This window comes from Pleurodeles waltl, chromosome 6 (assembly GCF_031143425.1).
Source record: "Pleurodeles waltl isolate 20211129_DDA chromosome 6, aPleWal1.hap1.20221129, whole genome shotgun sequence".
NCBI classification, from domain to species: domain Eukaryota; kingdom Metazoa; phylum Chordata; class Amphibia; order Caudata; family Salamandridae; genus Pleurodeles; species Pleurodeles waltl.
In genome coordinates this window covers 1,566,144,615-1,566,150,832 of record NC_090445.1, presented here as the reverse complement: position 1 = coordinate 1,566,150,832, position 6,218 = coordinate 1,566,144,615, and positions in this window count along the sequence as shown.

Sequence of the window (6,218 nt, the reverse complement as noted above, 5' to 3'; positions counted from 1 at the left end):
TGGGAAGTGGTGTGTTTTTAAAATATCTTTTGATTGGCTGCTGTGAAAATAAAACACAGAAAGAAAAGCATAAGCGGAGCCTCCAGTCATGACACAGAATCAAAAGATTTCTAGCATTCGCAACAAGAATTTTCAATTCTATTATGGACACAGAGGTGAGGATTATGCTTTCTCTCTCCTTTCTGTCAACACACAGCAGCCAATACAAAAATTGTAAAAACAAAACTACATTTCCCGTAGTCTCACAGCCTCACTATGTTTCCCAATCAGGGCCATCCATCCACTATACAGCTCACAGTCCTTAAAGTCTGTTCTCTTTCTTTGCACATATATGCCATGGATAGCTGAATAACAAACTAATAGCCAGGACCGCTGAATTTCAGAACCAAACATTGTCCTTCCAATCCAGGTAGCTGAAACATGCACAACTGATGCAAAGGAACCGATTCACCCTCCTTCATGTCCGAAGAAAACTTTGCCAACGTGCCCATCAAGTAGGCTTCTCATCTGGAAAAAAAAATATTACAGTGGTAACATTCCAAACTATTACTCCCTGTCATCAAATATTGGATGGGAAAACAACCTTTCAATCTGATAATATTGACATAACTCTATAACATATTATAGATACCTAGGGCGGGATAATCCTCGCCTCCGTGTCCTTAACAGAATTGAAAATTCTTGTTACGAATGCTAGAAAACTTTTGGTTCTATGTCAGGACTGGAGGCTTCGGATTATGCTAGTTTAAAGTTGAGCGATCACTCCAGAAGCTACATCAACAATTGGTTTATGATAAAACAATTTAAAAGTAGAATCTGATGACCAGTCTGCCGCTGTCATGATATCTTCCAACCTAGACCCTGAATTGAAAGCCTTGGAGGCCATAGCCCCATGAACCGAATGAGCTCCAAAAACAGAGGTATCTATGTCTGCTTCTTGAAACAACCATCTAACCCATCTCACCAGAGTCACCAAAGAAAAAGGACCAAATGGCTTTTGCAAGGAAATTAGTTAACTGCCCAGAATGATCTCTACGTAATTCTCGTGTAACATTTTCATATACCTTTAAGCAATTTACCACACATAATTTAGAGTTGTCTCTAAACGCAGGATAACTAATATATTTTGAGTTTGATTTTGTATGTTTAGAGATATGAAAAGAGACTCTCGTAGGGGTAAAAACTCTACCTGCAATATCCCAAGCCTTTACGTCAGAGACTCTCCTGCATGATATTAGACAAAGTAACATGGTCAGTTTTGCTGACAATTGTCTCCTTGAAAGACCCTCATTGGCCCGCCAAGCTACCAAAAATGTTTAAATTATATTGACATCCCAAAGAGCTGCATACTTTGATAGAGGAGGTCAAAGCATATGAACACCACACAGAAATTTGCAAATGAATGGATGTTCACCCACAGGTTTACCATCTATGTTAGGGTGTTTAGCTGAAATAGCTGATCTAAAATTATTCACGGTTCTGTATGCTAGACCCTATGCCGCTACATGAGACAAAAAAATTGCCATCGTCTGCACTGAGGCCCCCAAAGGATCCACACTCCTCTGACTGCACCAATCCAATCATCTCTTCCAGGTGGAGGCATATCGCTTATGTGTACTAGGTGCCAAGGATTGAGATAGGAAAAATCTAGTGTCCTCTGAAATTCCTGTGCCTTGAGATGATCCCTTGATATCCTCTAAGCCATGAGTGACAATTGCTCCTCCAAAATCAGAGGATGTGGACGCCCCATTGGGTCGAATAAGAGATCTTCCAAAGGTAGAATTCGAACTGGAGCGGCACAGCATAGCGTCAACACCACTGGAAACCACCACTGAGCTTTCCAGCATGGGGTCACGAGAACCAATTCCGCTCTCTGTTGAATTACCTGGGAGAGAACACGGTGAATCATGGAGAACGGGGGAAAGGCATATTGCAATCCTCCCATCCAAACTTGGAGAAAGGCATCCAAGCAGAGAGCGCTCAGATGCGGTCTCCAACTGTAGAAGCGTGGAAGTTGTGCATTCAATCGGGACACAAACAGGTCTATCATGCACGGACCCCAAAGCTGATTCAGAAACTGAAATATTCTGGAGTGAAGACGACAATCGCTGGCATCCCTGAGATGTCTTGAATTCTAGTCTGCGACTACATTCACCTTGCCCGGAATGTATTCCGCTGTTATGGAAATCTGATGTTCCAGACAGAAATGCCAAAAATCCTTTGCAATTTCCGCCAACATCCGAGACCGTGTCCCCCCAAATTGTTGATGTACTTTACCCCTGATATATTGTCCATCTTCAGTAGAATACAACATTTCGATTTGAAAGGGGACAAAGTGTTCACGGCAAAGGAGCCCGCCAGAAGTTCCAAGCAGTAGATTTGTAAATGAAGTTCCTTTGGGGACCACCTTCCCCCCGTTTCCATCTGACCACACCTGGCTCCCCAGCTCCATCTGCTGGCATCTGATTCTATTATCACTTCCGCAACCGAGGAGAAAATCGCCTTGCCATTCCAAGCGTCCATATGAGCCAGTCACAATTGAAGCTCCGTCCGAGCTTCCTGCGAGAGAACAATCAATTCGGAATAAGTCAGACCTCGGCGAAGGTGAAGAATTTTCAACCTCTGGAGAGCTCGATAATGTAATGGACCCAGTGAAAATGGCCTGAATGGACAATGCTAGGAGGCCCACCAATCGGGCAAGTACCCTCAAGGAAATCGAATGAGCAGACAAAGCTTTCTTCAATTCTTTCTTTATAGCCAGTCTCTTGGTTAAAGGGAGTTTTAGATGAGGCAATACAAGGTCTATCTTGAAACCCAGGAAGTCTATATTCTGCACCGGCACTAACTGGGATTTTTCTGCATCGAATATGAACCCTAGATCTTGAAGGAGTTGCATTGTCCAGGAAAGATGGAGGGGAGCCTGATGCTCCTCCTGTGCCATGATGAGGATGTCGTCTAGATTAACTATCAGACGTACACCCTTCTCTCTTAGCCATTGCATCACTGGGCGCATTACCTTGGTAAAGCACCAGGAGGCGGAAGAAAGGCCCAAAGAAAGGGTGGAAAACTTGTAACATTGATTTTTCCAAAAGAAAACGGAAGGAACCTGCGATGGGGGCAAAAATAGAAATGGTCAGATACGCATCTTTGAGGTCCAAACGGACCATCCAGTCCCCTTCCAACAAGAGGACCCAGAGAAGATGAATGCCTTCCATCTTGAAATGTCGGTAAACAAACCATGAGTTGAAGTGTTGCAGATTGAGTACCAAACGGGAACCTCCTCCCTTCTTTTGCACTAGAAAGATCGTACTGATAAACCTCTTGGGTAAGGGTGAGAGATGACAATCGCCCCTTTTTGAAGAAGGGCCTCTATTTCACGATCTATAAAAACTCTCTCTTGATGGGAAAAACTGAGAGGAGGAGGGATCTCGGTTTGCTGGGGATCCGAATAAAATTCTAGATGATAACCTGTGATTGTGTCCAGTACCCAAGCATCTTGTGTAATCAAACACCAATTTTGAACACATAGACTCACTCTTCCCCCCCAGAATAAACTCCCCAGAAGATATAATTACAAATAGACTCACTCTTCCCCCCAGAATAACCTCCCCAGAGATATAATTGTTACCTGTTTGAGAGGAATTTTGTTTGTAATATCCTCCTTTGTGGGGTCCTCTAGGACTGCGGCCCCTATCCTTGGCCTCTGGTTGGATAGAAGTTAGAGCCGTATTGGTAACTTGAGTATCCTCTACTCCTCTGATATGGGCGAGAGGTCTGGGATGTGAAACAGCCAGACATTCGACCTCTGAAAAGTCCAACCCGGTGAAAAAGGCCACTGTTAAAAACTTTTTTAATTGAGGTTTGGGCTTTGTCCAAAGCCGAAAATGTAGCGACGTACTTAGCAAGATCCTTGACAAACCTGTCGCCAAACTAAAGGCCATTAGCAGCTGGACCAATATCAGCTTGAGCTAATTCTGCTAATTTTGGGTCAATGCACAACAAAAACGACTTTCTACGCTCTGTGGAGATAGAGCAATTGGCATTCCCCAACAGACAAACAGCTTGTTGGGCCCATTCCAACAATGCGCTCGGATCAATAGGTTTGTGCGACTCTTTGGCCTGGACTGCCAAATCAAGAATCTTAGTGAGGGGACCTGAAATGTCCAAATGTTTGTCCTGGCAACCACGCCAGGCCCTATCAATACCTTTTTTCGGGTCTTTCGCATATTTTTAAAGGAAAGTCACCATGTGCAGGTCTAATTCAGGGGTCTCCGCCACTTTCCTCTCAAGAGCTGGGCATGGGCATTCAGATCGTAGCGTACTAAAACTTTTTCTGAGACGTGATTTCACATAGGTAGCCACTTCTTGGCGAGGAGTCCACTCTGAGGACCTGAGATGCACTATATTGTCTAGATCAAATAAGATATTTTTAGTCAGAGGGGGAGAAGAATCTGTGTTCTCGGAATGACGCATTTTGCGCTTGCCTTTGCCCTTTTCAGAAGGAGAATTCTCCTCAGAACCCTAAACTGAGGACTCATCGGTTGAATTATTAGCAGAATGCAAAACGGGTTCAGAACCTTGACTCAGGAAGGCATTATATTCATGGTCCTTTAGCACCGAATTATTCGTGTGTTCCAATGGGTCAAAATTTGACAAGCCAGGCTCATTTAGATTGACCTCAACTGGGATGGGGCTCCCCGAGCCTGCGCCAAAGCGCCTTAGTCCAAACTTAAATATAGGCTGTGCAAAAGGACGTAAGGCCTTTACTAAAGCCTTATTTACAGAGTCCTGCACATGAAAATCAAGGGCCTCCACCAGGCGTTCTTCCATGTGTTGGTCAAACTGGCCAGAATATTCCCCATAGTCTTCATCTTCATTATATTGGGCCATATTTAGTGTAATGAAAATAAGCAGATGTCCCAGAAACACTGCAGCAATTACTTGGGGGTGAAAACCCAGGTGCCAAAGAGGTCACACAGACCCCTGCCGGTAAAATGAAATGTAGTTGTATGGGTGAGGAGCCCGGCACCACTTCCCCTAGAGCAATGCTCTAATAATGTTTATTGCAGCCCCCGTGGGCGTAGGACGGAGAGCGCTGGAGCAGAAAAACACATGTCCTGCCTCTGCCGAGCAAAGCGTGCACTCACAAACTTAAAGCCCGAGTTGTGCGCATGCGCGATCACCGCGGCAGAGAGAGGACTGCTCCAGCAAGGCCAAGCTTCCCCGAACCCTCCTTACCAGCCTGATACCACACGGTCCGAGCCAGACCGTTGTTATGGAAACGTGACACCCAAGCCGTCAGAAATTTACACACAAGGCACCTGTAGGCAAATCGCTGTGCCGTAAAATGACGACAACAATTCAATAAAAGATGAGTTAAGAATGATAGTACTTATATCTGCGTGAAGCAGCAAAGAAAGAGGATGGACTTTAAGGACCGTGAGCTATATAGTGGATGGCTGGCCCTGATTGGGGATCATAACGAGGCTGTGAGACTATGGGAAATATAGTTTTGTTTTTTCTGATTTTTATTGGCTGCTGTGTGTTGACAGTAAAGAGAGAGAAAGCATAATCCGAAGCCTCCGGTCCTGACACAGAATTTAAAATTCTTGAAGCCGTAGTGTTAGGAATGAGGTCTTTGGTTGACAGTCAGGTTACCACCTGTTCAAGCAAGGACCCTCACTCTAGTCAGGGTAAAAGAGAATCACCATCAGATAACCCCTGCTTACCCCCTTGGTAGCTTGGCAGAGCAATAGGCTTAACTACAGAGTTCTAGGTGTAAAGTATTTGTACCAACACACACAGTAACTTAATGAAAACAATACAAAATGACACAACACCAGTTTAGAAAAATAGGAAATATTTATCTAAACAAAACAAGACCAAAACGACAAAAATCCGACATACACAAGTGAAGTTATGAATTTTTAAAGATTAAACTCAAAAATAGCGCTTAGAAACACAAAATGCTTTGATGAGGTGTTAACACGGCGTCATGACGGAGTCGTTCCCAACACGCCGACACCAGCGGCGACGGACAAGGAGTCGCGTACACCCCCAATTACAGTAACTTTGGTGAAGAGTGAAAACAAATCGATGCCCGAAGTCGGCGATTGCGGCGTTGGTGTGAAACGTTGAATCCACGCACTTCGAGCGGCGTTGGTCACGATGTGGGCCGGTGACTTCCACCGAGTTGGGGTCTTCAGCGGGGCTGCAGC